Below are 16,359 nucleotides of genomic sequence, written 5' to 3'. Positions count from 1 at the left end.
TATGACATCTACCTTCCCGACATGATCGCTGAAGACAGATGTGTGCATAAGAAAATGTGGCGAAGAAAGCTGAAATATATTCCCTTTCAATAGTCTTTGAGGTTGGGGAACAAAAAGAAGTCTGAAGGAGCAAGATTGGGTCTGTAAAATGGATGGGGTAAGATTTTTCAATGAAATTATCTTAAGTCAGCCATTGCTACATTCCAAGAATGAGCAGGGAAACAAGAACAACCACATGGAAGAAGCACGCCAGCCTGTGTGATCAGGAGGTGTCGACAAGATTAGGTATCAGGCATCAGAAGACCCAAAACAAGCAATCCTATTGATGCGAACAAGGAGGGTCAGTGTGGAGTCCCAAAGTCCATCTGTAGACGATTGGACATCCCCTCACAAGTAAGAGATGCGTCAGCCAGAGTGCAGTGTAACATAGACGAAACTATAAACCACCTCCCCTAGGACAACAAACAACAGAACCGTGGGTGAAGGGAGACAGAGGACGATGCAAGATATGAAAATAATAATCTATAATTTACCAAGGTTTAACTAGGGTGGCTATATGGGGAAGGAAGGGATAAAATAGGAGATGACACCAAGGGCTCAAATAGAAAGACATTTTTTTAATGATGATGGCAACATATGTACAAATGTGCTTGATACAATTGATGCATGTATTGCTATAAGAGCTGTAAGCGCCTCCAATAAAATGATTTATTTTTTATAAAATGAGCAATTGCTTTGTCATGATATGAAAAATTACCTATGGGCTATTTCCTCAAACATTTCTCATCAATGCAGCTTTTCAATTTTCTTAAAATATCTTCATTTCATAACCCCTATGAACATTCTGTGTCCATTGAGAATATCTATGAATAACAGCCCTTTGGAGTTCCCAAAAAACAGTTGTCATAAACTTCTGACCTGATCTCTTTGTCTTGAATTTTCAAGGAATTATTGAACACTTGATTATTTTTTAAGAAAATATCATAAGGAAATTAACACAAGTGTGTTATGGAACAAAGTTATTTTCAGGCAACCAATGACCAGAGAAACATGTTTAAATGTGTTTTGCTTGGAATAAACCCATTATTTGTGAACTAGAACCCTAGCATATTAATTCATTGTTTGTAGTCATCATTAAGACTACATGTACCAGATGGAGTGTTCCCAAGGAAAGGTATTCAGAGTCTAATCGTTTTTTTTTAATGTTTTAAGTTTATTTACATTATCCTTGTTTTATATTTCTCTCGTCATTTTTTAAATCATTTTATTAGGGGTTCATGCAACTCTTATCACAATTCATACATACATCAATTGTTTAAAGCACATTTGTACATTCATTGCCCTCATCATTCTCAAAACATTTGCTCTCCACTTAAGACCCTGGCATAAGGTCATCATTTTTTCCCCTCCCTCCTCGCTCCCCCCTCCCTCATGAACCCTTGATAATTTATAAATTATTGTTTTGTCCTATCCTGCCCTGTATGACATCTCCCTTCACCCATGTTATTGCTGTCCATCTTTCAGGGAGGAGGTCACATGTAGATTCTTGTAATCAGTTCCCCCTTTCCAACCCACCCTCCCTCTATACTCCCAGTATCACCACTCACACCACTGGTCCTGAAGGGATCATCCGCCCTAGATTCTCTGCATTTCCAGTTCCTATCTGTACCAGGGTACATCCTCTGGTCTAGCCAGACTTTCAAGGTAGAATTGGGATCAAGATAGAGGGAGGGGAGGGAGGAAGCATTTAGGAACTAGAGGAAAGTTGTATTTCTCATCGTTGCTACATCGCATCCTGACTGGCTCGTCTCCTCCCCGAAACCCTTCTGTAAGGGGATGGCCAGTGGCCTACAAATGGGCTTTGGGTCTCCACTCCACAGTCCCCCACCTCCGCATGCACTATGATAAGATTTTTTGTTCTGATGATGTTCCTTGATATTGGATAATCTGACTACTACATGTCTTGGTGCATTTTTTTCCCTTTGGGGAGGAAGTAGTCTATTAGATGTCCTTTCTGCTTCCTGTATGGTTATTGTCGTGTACTTTGTGAGATTGGAGAAATTTCCTTTCAAGAATACCCTCAGTATTTTAATTGTAGACTTATTTGTTTCTTTCTGGTCAGGTGTAATGTAATGTAGAGATCACCTCGTATCTTACATTACTAATGGGTTTGAGAGGGGTACAGTCTGCAATTATAACACTTACAGTTAAGAAAAAAGATAAAGGCAAAGTTGGAGCATGGAGTCTCTACAGTGTTGACACTCCAGGGTCTGAAAATTTATTTGAAGCAGGTTTAAATACAATTCCTCTCACGTATCCCAAATATTATGCCAGGATTACACAAAAGGACAATTCACAGTTTTCACATCTACAAAGAATCATTAACACATCAGCTAATTTATTCACTGACTGGAGGGGAGGATGGGGCTTGAGACATTAAGTAACTGATAAGTTTGAAGACTGCTGCCTTCAGTAGCTTTAGTCAGGGAACAAGAGACAAGCGTTTGTTTATCTCAGGCAGAGAGACATGCCAGCCATTGCTTCATCAGTTCCCATTGCTGAGCCATCAGTCTGCTCCACAGGCAATGAACTGTGGAAGGCAGAGGCCCTGTCCTGTTTGCCTAAGGAGTAAACAGCTTTCCCCATACTCTCAGGCTCCCCAATTATTAAAATAATATTTCACTTCATGTTATCCTACATCTTCCTCAGGATGTCTTTAGATTCTTTGGCTTTTTTGTTTAATTGTTTTTCACTTGATGAATCTTGCTTGATTATCTTCAAGTTTGCTTAATCAAATTTCCATTTCTTCCATTCTATTGTTCACATCCTGAACTTTGTTTATTATTCTTGCTATGTCATTCCTTAGTTCCTGAATTTCCTTTGGATGTGAGGTTTCTAGTAGCTCCAGTTTTAGCATCTGTTTTCAGGATTGATCTCTTAATCTCTTGAAAGGCCCTAAACATCATTGTTTTGTATTCTCTATCTTGTAGTCCAGGGCTTATTTTTCTGTGTATTCCATACGTTTTGGGAAATCTTCAGTTGTTGACTTTTGTTTCTCTTGAGTTTGTGGTAGCGGCTGATGACTGTTTTTGCAACACATAGTTGTTGAACTGTAGATGATGTATAAGCTTCTGATGTGCAATAGGGAGGGGTTGACTCTTTAGGTAAGAGGAGGATCAGATAGGAGCTGGAAATTGTATTGTGTGTAAATGAGGAGGGAGTGATAGTTGGATGTGTAGGAAGAATAGGATATAGGTGCTCAGGAGTAAGTGACATTAATCATTGGAAGCCTTCCTGTTAAGTGTAGTGAATTTCTGATGAGTTGGAGAAGATGATTATAAGATATGTGTTGTTACTTGGTATGTTATAAAAGAGAGTGTGTTACTGAGGGAGGAAGCAGGGTCTTGAGGTAATGGTGGCTGGGTTAGGTGAGGGGTATATTAAGAAATCTACTAGAGTCACTTATTGACACTGTGTATTATATAAGGAGACTGCAGCCCTTCTGTTATTGTGTCTATAACAGGAAGCCCTTTTTTGTAGGTTTCTACACAACTCAGTTTATTCACTCTTTACATGTGGTCCTGTGAAGAAATAGGCTCTTAGAATGGGGACCCCAGGTGGGGGGAGAGGGGTTACTTCCATTCAGGAGGCAGTCCTGCTAAAGATAGTAAGCCCCAATGAAAGCTAGACACCTAGATAGGGGAGGGTAAACCACTGAGAAACACAGGAATGCTGGGTTCTGATTCTGCTGGCAGGAAAAAGAGTTTTGTGGCTTTCTTTCTCAAAAGAAATTAGAGAAAAATCTAATACACTCTTGAAATTTCCAGAGGGTTCAAGTTGTGTTCCTGTCGTACCAGGACCTGATCCCTTACAAGTAAGGGGAATTTTTATATGGCAGCCATTAGAGATGCACCCTTGCAAGAAGGAGAGGAAAGAGTATCCAGTAAGGCAGGGCAACTACAAAGGCTCTGTTCCATGGGCCATGGTAAGCTCCAGCATCCAGGGCTCCAGTGGCATAGAGCCGTGGACTCCACCACTTGGGAGATGGTCTGGTTTGGGATGCTCCATGCTCTGGTGGGTTGCAGAACTAGTGGTGGAAGGGAAAAGGGTGGCACCCACTGTGCCCACTGATTCTGCTAAATGAGGGGAGAGGGAAGACCACAGTGAGCTCCACTGTTCTCTCTGTGGACCAAAATTAGAGAGGGGGGGTCTAAGTATCGTGGAGTGTTGACAGTCTAGGTCACATATCTAAATTCCCAGAATTGGCCTCCTCACCTGTCACTCTCTAGGCCACTCAAGGGGAGTTCTAGACAGGGGACTCTATCTCGGCACCATCTTCCCAGAACTCTTCTCCATCACCTTTTATAGTTAAAAAATGTTCTTTTGATTTAGGTATGGTTCACTTGTTTATGCCTCTTCTTCTTCGTCTTCATCTTCTTCTTTTTTCTTCTTTCCTAAGTTAACTGAAATGTCAGCAACTCTGTGATGCAGCTTTTAGGAGATAAAGGCTAGAGTGAGTTCAGGCAATTAACTCCTTCAAATGGAACATGGGGGTGGGGACCTACTCCCTCTTCAGTCATTTTCTTATCTCCCAGAATGCATTTTCTTAACTTCTTTAGTCCTTGCATTTCACCAATAGATTTGAATATAATCTGTTGTTTGAAAAGTTTCCTAAGAGCAGTTCTCCAACTTCTATATCCTACCCAATAGAGTTGACATCTTCTTCACATGTACTTCCACTGGTATGCTATTAATAAATGAATAAATGTTATTTGCCTAAATATTGTCCTGAGACAGGTGTTATGTCAAAGATGGAAATTTAAAAATAGTTTTATTGGCATATAAATCCCATATCACACAATTTAATCATTCGATCATATTTAGAAGAGTTGTGCATTCCTGACCATAGTCAATTTCAAAATATTTTCTTCTCATACTCGTTGTTGTTAGTTTCCTGCTTAACCACAACCTCCTCTGCTATGCACTTGTGTAATTATTAATCCAGTTACTGTCCATAAATTTAACCTATATTGAATTTTATATATAGAAAATCATACAAAAAATAAACAGGAAAAAACAAACAAAAGTCCAAATGATAACAAAACAAAACGGAGAAAAACGCAATGTAGAATATGCAAAAAGTATTAAAAACTGAAATAACTTTAAAATGGTCCAAAAGGGAGACCAAATAATGTGTTACTATTTAATCTAACTATATTCATCTCTGTATCCACTCCCAAAAAGGTGACCAAACAGAATGTTCAAACTATAGAACAATAGCACTGCAAGTAAGTTCACGTGCAAGTAAGTAATAACACATGCAAGTAAGTTTTTTTATGAAGATAGTCCAATAATGGTTGTAGGGTGCTGCCAGAGGTTCATACTGGATTCAGAAGAGGACTGGCCACAAGGGAGTGCTCATGCTAAACTTGTATATGGATCAAGAGGCAGTTATGTGGACAGAATAAGGGAATATTGCATACTTTAAAGTCAGGAAAAGTACAAGCTGGGTCATCAAGGGCAAGTTAGAACCAGGTATAAAGTGCTTAATTAGAAACATAGTACCACACATATTCTCCCCTTGAGTCTATATAACTATTATTAAGTGCCTCCCCATGGGAGATTGCTCCACCCTTTTAAACCACCAATAAGAGTGTAATTGCTTTATCTGAGATATACATACCCATCTTACCCCTGTCTTGACTTGAATCTATGGTAAGGTTTAATTATCATTCTTGTAGAAGTGTCTGTTGATTTGGGCAGTCCTTAGCACCATGTTGTATGGCACCAACTGAATGGTCTCCCTTTCCTCTCATCTTGAAAAACTGACCCCAGCTGAGGTGAAGACTTCTCTGTAGAAGTAGTTTTGAAAATGGGCATAAAAGGGGGGTGATATATGGTTCATGGCACCTAGGTACTCCCTCTACCTCTTCTCTTGGGAGACTGTATTAGATTATATGAGTTGAGAACAGAGGCCTGCCTTCCTCTTGGCCTTTGTCCAAAGGTAGAAATTTTTAATAGAACAAAATTGTATCATGAAGTAAATTTAAGTGATGTTATTTTTTTTAATGTGTATTTGCCTTCCCCTTCCCAGAATGTTGTCAGGAAAGGAAGAACCATAGAAAAGAACACCATGCTTGGCAAAGTAGCGGATCAGAAATGAAGAGAAAGACCTTCAAGGAGATGGATTGGCACAGTGGCTCTAACAATAGGTTCAAAAATAACCCCAAAATTGTGAGGATGGCATAGAACCAGATAGTGTTTCATTCTGTTACACTTTGGAAAGGACACTTGTTTTAGTTAGGCCCCATCAAGTAGGCTCTGACTCATAAAGAGCCAATGGCTCCTAGCAAACACAAAAAAATTTAGTTAGTGATTTAACCTTCCTTCTAGTCTCTTTTTCCCCACCCCTTATAATCAACAAAAATGTTTCGGTGCATATGAAAAACTTTTTCTTGATTTTTAAAAATAAGGGTAGCCTCTTACAATAAATCACTTTTGGTGATTGGCTTACTTCACTCAGCATAATGTTGTCCAGTTTATTCTTTGTAATTAGGTGCTTCTCAAATCCATTGTCATGGAACTGTTAATGTAGTGTTTTATTGTTTGTCCCTTAGATTGGTTATCCATTTTTCCAATGATTAGTATTTAGATTGTGAGGTAGTTAGTGTATTGTGCCAACCTGGTCGATCAACATGTGTGGGGTAAATTGAAGGGCAGAGGGATAAATGGCTCGGTGAGCCTCACCTGTCTAGTTCTTGGGTCTCTTGCTTACTGATGGTCGGACAAGAGTGCAGCTGCCTTAGCCAATTCCCTGCTTCAGCTGTCAAGGCTTACTTCCTGCAAGACATCCCTGAGGAGAAGCCGCATGGACCTACCCTGATGCATCCCTGGGTGCTGGAGCAGCAGTTTGGAGACCCCTGCCAGCGCTGAGATGCTTACACATGCACTGACTGGGCTTTCCTCCTGCAGTCAGCGTCATAGTGTGTGTTTTGGGAGATGGAGGAGGACTTTGTGGATTGGTGTTGGACATATGGGTTAATGTTGGACTCGTGGACTTGGGCAGCACCGGGTTGGGATGTTTTCTTGATGTTCATATAACCTTTATATGAAACTCTCTCTTATACATGAATTTCTGTGAATTTTTTTCTCTAAAGTACCCAGACTAACACCGATTGCTTTCATCTTTTGTAATTGTAAATAGTTCTTTAATGAACATGGACGTGCATCCATCAATATGCTCTTATTTCTCTAGGATGTATACCAAGTAAAGGGGTTGTTGAGTCACAGTGTATTTTTATTTTCAAATTTTTAGGGACTTATTATACTGCTTTAAAAACTACCATATATTTAGTATCTCAATGCTCCCCTTGCATTGATATGACAGGTATGAATCTGATAGGCAAGGATCTGCATTTGTATGGAAGGTTACAGGAAAATTTCCCCTAACACAATCCCCCTCCACATGCTAAATATCAACAGAGCTCAATCTAAAAAATCAAAATTTAAAAAGCAACAATTCATGGTTTGCAGCTCATAGTTGGACTATACTGCCATAAACTCTTCATATCATCAGTATCTTAACATCTATTTCATTGAAAAAAAATTATTGATGATATCAATGGAATCAATTTATAACCCAGGGGGAAGATTCACAATGTTTTTCTTTCTTGTTTCTTCAGTATTTTTGTTTTTCTCCACTTTGTGTGTTTGTTTTTGTTTCATTGTTGTTCTTGTTTTCGATTTTTGTCACAATAGAGGAAAGCAGAGTCCCTTATAACCCTTAGAAAAGTAGATGGATTTGGAGTTCCAGCTTAATCCTAGCTCCAATCCAAGAACAGTTATTTCTTATAACATGACCCTCCTCAATATCCACCTTTATGAATGAGATCACTGAAGCTGAGAGGAGTACCACAAAGTGTGGCGAGGAAAGCAGGTGATGTCTGGCTATCAATTGGAATTGTGTCTGGGGTCTTAAAGCCTTTTATTCAAACAAGCAGCCATCTAAGCGAAGTGTCAACCAAGTACACATGGAAGAAGCACACCAGCCTGTGTGATCCAAAGATGATGGTAACAAACTCCAAATATGATGAAAGGAAATGTATCAGAGATTAAATTGTGAAAACACAATTTATAGAAGTCTATGGAGGATAGTAGGAAACCAAAATCCATCTGCAGAGTATCGAGTCAGATTACGCCTCTGGCTGATCCCCTCTGGCCACAGGCAAAGGATTCTGATAGCCTTATCACCAGACAGAGATCATTGTAAACTTGATTATGGTGGATTGGACTATGATGTAATACGTCACTTAGTCAGTTGAACTCCTTCTTCTTGAACCACCCAGAGTTTGTTCAAAGCTTAACTATTTCTCACTTGCTCCGTGACAGAAATTTCTCCTCGTGTTTTTGTTTTTGTTTATTTTAATACTGCTTGTGGTCTTTTCTTTCTTAATTTTGCTCTCTATTTTTATCTTAATATTCTTTTTTCTCTTCTTTTTTGTTTCATCTTGTTTTTTGTTTTATATATAGATTTTACAGTTTATGAAGCACAGAAGGGGCGGCTTCATAGAGACAATAATTGATGGAATTGTTTATCTGGGACTAGGGTGGGGAGCATAAAGGATATTCGGGAGCAAACCACAAATACGAGAGTGTGGAAGGAGCCCTAGATTTGAGTGTGATGATGTGTACACACCTCTTTTTAAAAGTAGCTACTATGGAAGTGTATGATACTTGAATTTTATGTCAAGAAATCTACTAAAAAAAAGAAACCAAAGTTCACCAATAGTTGAAAGAGAAAGAGTTTTTGCTTAGGTAGAATTGTTTATGTTAATGATGGTAGAATGATTTGGAAAAGGATATCAACAATGGTTACACAACAAGAAGAGTACAATCAGTGACACTGAATTAAACATGTAAAAATTGTTGAATTAGAGAATGTTTTGTTTTGTATATTTTTGCCACACTTTGATAAAATAAGTACCCTCATTACAATGAGTATATGAAAGAAAAAATATTCTACAATTAATTGTGGTGATGGTTGTACAACTCTTTTACACATGATTGAACAATTGAACTATATGACCTATGGATTAAGTGCCAATAAAACTTTTTTACAAAAATAAAAACTAAGTAATAGATTAAAAAACAAACAAATAATAAAACCTGGTTCCAGCACTTTATAGTTCCATCAGCAGTGTATGAAGAGTACAGTCTCTTCACATATTTGCTACAAATTGTTGTTTTTAAACTTTACTGCTAATGCTGATGTGAGAATTTATGTTGTATATGTATTTGAACATTTCTGCAATTGTAGAACAGACTATGAAGATGGAATACGCTGTCAACTTCTAAGGAATTAGCCACAGAAAACCTTATGGACAGAATTGAAACCTTGCCAGATAATGAATACCTCACAAAAATAATGAGAATATTGTCAGAGATAGTGTTAAAAGACGAGTTCCTAAGGTCAGAATACACTCAAAATAAAATTGAGAAAGAGCTGTCTTATCAAAGTACACTCTGCAATAATGATGTGGAGGGAGTAATGCCAAAGGAAGGAAAGCGTTAGGGACCTTCATTTGCTGAGGGGCACGACTCCAAATGAAAACAGCTTCAAAAAGTAATTAATAATCCAAACTTGAAATATATGAAGTATGAATCTAGAAAAATGGAAGTTGTAAAAATGAAATGGAGGGAATAAAAATCAGTATTCTAAACATTGGCCGTTTTGAATAAAAAAATCTTAATGGTTTACTAGTCCAGGAATGACAGATTGAAAAGAAATGGCATTCATTCATTGTAAAGAAAAAAGGGGGCTGCATATTTCAAGATGTATCTTGAAGTATATTGCTTTCTGTGATAGGATTATAGTTATTCACTTTCAAGGAAACCTAAGCAATACAACTATTTTTCAGATTTATCCATCAACCACCAGAGCTAGTAATAAAGAAATTAAAATTCTATCAACGTTGTTTTCAGTCTGAAATTAATTAAATGTGCATTATGTCATATGCACTTATGCTGAAAGAGAGAATATAGGAAAAAGTTTGCTTGTGTTTTCTTGACCCTGCCAAGGCATTAGACTATGTGGCCTATAACAAACTATGAACAAACTTGAGAAGATGAGGCATTCAGAACATTGCATTGTGCTCATGCAGAACCAGCACTTAGATCAAGAGGCAGTTGTGTGACCAGAGCAAGGAAATGTTGATGGTTTAAAATCAGGAAAGGTGTGAACCAGGGTTATATATTCTTATCATACATATTCAATCTTTAGCTAAGCAGATAATTAAAGAAGCTGGATTATATGAAGAAGAAAGCAGAATCAGGTTTGGAGGAAGACTTATTAACAACCTGCAATATGTAGATGACCCAACATTGCTTGCTGAAATTGAGGATTTGGAACACTTGCTGCTGAAGATGGGTTGCAGCCCTCCGTGTGGATTATGACTTAATGTAAAGAAGACCGAATTCTTCACAACCATGCCAGTAGACAATATAATGGTAAATGAAGAAAAGGTTGAAGTTGTCAAGTGTTTTGTCTTGCTTGGCTCCACAAGCAATGCTCATGAAAGGAGCAGTCCAGAAACCAAAGGACATGTTGCATTGGGTAAATCTGCTGCAAACGACGTCTATAATGTATTGAAAAGAAAGAATATTACTTTGAGGACAAAGATGCACCTGACCCAATCCAGAATATCTTCAATTCCTTATATGCATATGGAATTTAGACATTGAATAACAAGACTGAAGAACAGATACATTTGAATTATGGTAGTGGCAAAGAATATTGATAGTACCATGGACTGTCAAAAGAACAAACATGTTTTCTTTGGAAGTATTACAAGCAAAATGCTCCTTAGAGGCAAGGGTGGTTTGGACACATTATCTGAATAAACCAGTCCCTGGAGAAGAATATGCTTGGTAAAGTAGAGGGGCAGCAAAAAAGAGGTAGATCTTTGACAAAATGTATTGACGCAATGCTGCAATAATGGCTCAAACTATTGTGAGGATGGCACAGGGTCATGCAGTGTTTCTGTCTGTTGGACACAGGGTCGCTATGAGTCAGACCTGACTCAATGGCACCAAACAACAACATGTTATCTTGTTTGACTCACCCTATTATCATGGTTTTCCTTCTATGTTATGCTTGGTTTTGCCTTAAAATCTATTCTTACTGCCTTTTGACTGCCATGCCTTGATGTATTTATTTCCATCCTTTAATTTTCAGCTTTTGTATCTGTGGTGTATCAACAGCATATTTATTGATCCTGTTCTCATATCCATACCTTTACACTCTACGTTCTAAACTACATGCCTAGTCCTGTAGTCGTTATGCATTAGATTGCTGTCTGCAAGGTCAGCAGTTCCAAACCACCAGTTCTCCTCAGGAGAAAGCTGGAGTTTTGTACTCCTGTAAACAGTTATAATCTCAGAAATTCACAAGGGACATTCTACTCCGTCCTATAGGGTCACTATGAGTTGGCATGGATGACGGCAGTGGGTTTTTTTGGGTTTTTTAATATCGTAAATGGTATATTTAGTCCATTGACATATAATGTATGCATCATGAGTTATGAGTTTATGGCAGTCATTTTGCTTTTTTGTTGTTGTATTTTGGTTTTTCATGTTGTTGCTGATTTTTTTCCCTACATCATATTCTATGTTGAGTTCACTTCATGCATTTTATTGTTTTGTTGATCTTGTTTTATTATTACCTAGATCTTAATGATATTTCTCCCCTTCATTTTGATTAAAATATTTATAAATTTACTTTGTAGTTACCATGTAATTTATTTGCATCCCAAGTTTAGAAACAGTCCCTTCTGTCTTGACACGGATTTGACTTCCTCTCCAATTGGAATATCTATAATTTAAATATTTATTCCTTATTTTTACTTTGAAATTGTCTACATTTAAAAATTTATATTCCTGGTTCTATATTTTAAGTATTGTAGGTTTGTTTTACTTTGAAAACTTCTATATCTGGGTTGAATTTTGCATTATATTGTCATATATGTTAATCTCAAATTGTTGTCCATCATTGTTAGCTATCTGTGTTCTAGCTTAAATGCATCCTATGAGTTATTTTCATTTGATTTATAGATACAAAAATTTGAAGCACTTTATTAGGAATTCAAATATCTTGTTTGAGTAGCTGCTCCATAAAGATGTACAGCATCAGACACCCAAAGGGGAAGTTCCACTCTGTCTTATAGGATCATGATAAATTGTAATCAACTAACTGGTAATGAATTTGGTACAATAAATAGAGACTCAAATTTTCTGAAACCCAAAATGGGTCTATCAGAGTTGAAACTCCTTCTTTAAAATGTACATATTCTAGTCTTGTTATAAGATAACACTACTTCTCTACCTGTGCACGGAACCTATTTTTTAAGAAGTCAGGATTTTTCTCATAAAAAAAGCTTGGAGTCAAAGTCACCTCTGAAACAATTAAAGTGAATTATCCATTGATTTCCAGACATTAAAATGTGTTCTGGAATGTTTACTGCATAATATAAAGAAGAAAACTGTAGACCTTCAAACATGTATGAAATTTGCTTTAAAGTACTACATTTTTGACATTTTAAAATGCCCTCACACCTTCCATATATTTACCCTTTCAAATTTCATTTTTATTTTCCACTCTTCACAAGCTGTGTTCTGGCTCTGCAGTATCCAACTTGTAGTTGCTGTTTATATTGCACAGCTTCCTTTATCATAGTCACTGCCATAGAATCAATTCTAACTCATAGTGACCCTATAGGGTCAGAACTGTCCTGTTTAGTTTCTAAACCTTTAAATCTTTGCAAGGCTGCAGAAGGAGTGGTGGGTTTTAACAACTGACCGTATTATGAGCAGCTCAATGTGCAACCAACTAGCCATTATATGTCCATATAGCTCCTCCCTTTGAAGTCCTTTAATATTTAATTCTTTTCAAATATTTCTTACCTTTCTTGTTTTATTCTGTAATTTGGGGGTCTGAATTATTCTCATATTTAAAGCTAGGATCATGAATTTATAAATCAGCATAAATTACTAGCTGAAAATACAGTGGAACACCATGTCTAAGGAACTAGTGTTGGAGATGTCTACTCAGTTCACTTTTCTAAATTAGCACCCCAAATAACTCAAGGAATAAGACTAAACACCAAGGCACCAAAACTGTTTTAAGGTGTGCTATGTTATGGATAAAAGTTGCAATTCCTTTTATTGTCTTCCGGGTTGTGGGTGAAAGAGCATTGGTTCTGGAAGTGAAAGATCCTGCATTTGACTTTTGTGACTTCCAGTCATCAAAATTAGGTGATAGCTTTGCAAAATATAGTCAGCATAAATTTTTCATATCATCTCTCTCTTCTCTTTGCTGTCATATAAACTAAATTAAATTGGTTCTGAAACTATCTTTTAAAACATTCCATGTTTTCTTCTGCACAGAATTTTCCTGAAAAGCATGCTTCATCTCTCATTCATTCAGGGGTCCTCAGACTTTTTAAACAGGGGGCCAGTTCACTGTCCCTCAGATCCATTGGAGGGCCGGACTATAGTTTTAAAAAAATCTATGAACAAATTCCTGTGCACACTGCACATATCTTATTTTGAAGTAAAAAACAAAAGGGGCAAAAACACCCGGCAGGCTGGATAAATGTCCTCTGCGGGCTGCATGTGGCCCACGGGCTGTAGTTTGAGGACACCTGAATTCTAGATAGAACTTACTCACCCTTCATGGTTCATTTTAAGCATCATCTGATAACCAGTTGACTCGCTCATGCTTTATCCTAGTATTTAATCAATCGTGTGTTTCTAACATGTTTTGGAGATTAATTATCTAGTTTATTTTAAAAGGCCAATGCATATATAACTTGCTCCCTGTTGTATCCCCAGACTTCAGGTTAAAGTTAGAAATGGAATAAGCTTATTAATGAAATTGGTTGGATTACTATTTACATAATAATAGGCATAGACATAAACATAGAATAGACATTGTTGTTGTCAGGTGCATTTGAGTTGGTTCTGACCCGTAAAGACTTTATGCACAACAGAAAGAAACATGGCCCAGTCTTGCATCTTTTTCACAATTGTTCTGATGCCTAAGACCATTGTTGCAGCCCCTGTGTCAAGTCATCCCACTGAAGGCCTTCGACTTTTTCCCTGTCCTACTTTAGCAAAGATGATACTCTTCCCCAACGTCTGGTCTCTCCTGATGAAATCTTGCCATCCTTGCTTCTAAGGAGTGAGTGCCCTAGACACACGTCATACAAGACAGATCACTTTTAGAAGTTCGTGGTATTTTCAATAATCTTCCCCAGCAACACAATTCACATGAATCAATTCCTCATGGGTCTTCCTTACTCAATATCCAACTTTCACATGCACATGATGCAATTTAAAATACCATGGCTTGGGCCAGGTGCATCTTAGTCCTCAAGGTAGAGCCCTTGATTTTCAATACTCTAGAGAGTTCTTGTGCAGCAGGTTTACCTAATTCAACAAGCCTTTTGATCTCTTGATTCATGTCTCCACGAGGATTGATTATGGATCCTAGCATGACAAAATCTTTGAAAAATTAATTATTTTCTCTGTTTGTCACGATGTTACCTATTGGTCCAGTTGTGAGGATTTGAGTCTACTTTACATTGAGTTGTGATCCATTCTGAAGGCTGCTATCCTTGATCTTCATTAGCTAGCTCTTCAAGTACTCCTGGCTTGCAGTAAGCAAAGTTATTTCATCCACATATCATGTGTTATTAGTAAGCCTTCCTCCAGTCCTGTTCCCACATTCTTCTTCATATAAGACAGTTTCTCTGATTATTTGCTTACCATAGTCATCACATTAACATATATACAAGTGCATGCACACACACATTCAAGTTGAAACTGGATAAAAATATTCAAGCCTCCAGTTGAAACTCAAACACACCAACTGCTTTGTGGGAGATAACGTTGAGATTGTCTACATTCATGAAAATGCTAAAGCCTTAGAAACCCTAAATAAGCTCACTATGAGTTGGAATCAACTTGATGGCTACGGAACTTCCTTTTGGGGGATTGAAAATAAGGAGCTGCAGCCATGCATTGGGTTAAATGTTGGCTGATAACAAAAGGTCATTGGTTTAAATATGCCAGAAGGATTGTTCCAGCCACACCATACTCTTCAAAATGACATGTTTGCTCTTTAACACTTCAAAGAGGTTTTTGCAGTAAATATGCCCAGTGTAAGACTTTGATTAATTGACTATTTCTTCTGTAGGTGTTAATTGTGGATCCAAACAAAATTAAATCCTTGATAATTTCTATATCTTCTCTATTTAACTTGATTTTTTATTGCTTTATTTGTGAGGATTTGTGTTTCTCCTGTTCTGTTTTTTAACATTGAGGTGCCATACGTATTGAGGATTGAAGACTTTGATCTTCATAAGTAAGACTTTCAGGTCTTCTTTGCTTCAGTAAATAAGATTGTGTCACCTGCATACAGCCACCACTCTCCTAATTTGATTCTTTGTTCTTCTTCCTATAGTCCAGCTTCTTTGATTATCTGTCAAGTATGCAGTTTGAATAAGTATAGTAAGATGATATAACCCTGACACACACAATTCCTGATTTTAATTCATTCAGTATTCCTCTGTTCTGTTCAAATGACTGTCTCGTAGTCTGTGTATGATTTCCCCACTGCCCGATGGCATGAACCGCTTCTGTGAGCCCTGATGCTCCCCAGCACTGTCAATTTTTCCTGACCTCTGAGGAAACATAACCAGCCAAACCTTTTACTCCCTGCCTGGCCTCTGGGTGAGAGCTCTGCGTGGGCACCTTGGTGTGGACATAATCAGTACCCAGGATTAACTTCTTGCTTTTTTTGAAACTCCCTTTCTCAATCTTTTCTGGTTTGGTGTCTAGTGCTCTCCCACGCACACCTCTTTTTCCCCAGCTCCCCTACGTTAGCACTAATGTTCACAAATCACTGTCATCAAAGACTGGTACTCCCTACCCACAAGGCAGTTTTATTTTCTAAGTTATATTGTTTTATCTGATCTTTGTACTTTTGTTCTATAACAGTATGCTCATTATATTTTCGGCATTCTCTCTCACTTTCTCTCCCAGTGTCATTTTCCAGTGTAGCCACAGTCTCTTAAGAATGCCCATTTCCTCCAGGCAAAAACAAACAAACAAACATTGCGTTAGATCCTGGCACACCCACAAAATCAAGGTTTTAGTTTGTTTGTTTGTTTGTTGCTTTTTTGCACTGTAAGTGCACTGATACATGAACATTCGCATTGCCAAAGCAACAAAATTAGTAGACAATCATAGACTTTTGCCCTTTTGTTTTTGTCTACCTGCATACCCACCTATTATTACTTT

Source organism: Echinops telfairi, unplaced genomic scaffold (assembly GCF_000313985.2).
Source record: "Echinops telfairi isolate 266 unplaced genomic scaffold, ASM31398v2 ScPeMD7_42;HRSCAF=159, whole genome shotgun sequence".
Classification (NCBI taxonomy): domain Eukaryota; kingdom Metazoa; phylum Chordata; class Mammalia; order Afrosoricida; family Tenrecidae; genus Echinops; species Echinops telfairi.
The sequence above is the reverse complement of the archived record's forward strand: the minus strand, read 5'-3'. Positions refer to the sequence as shown.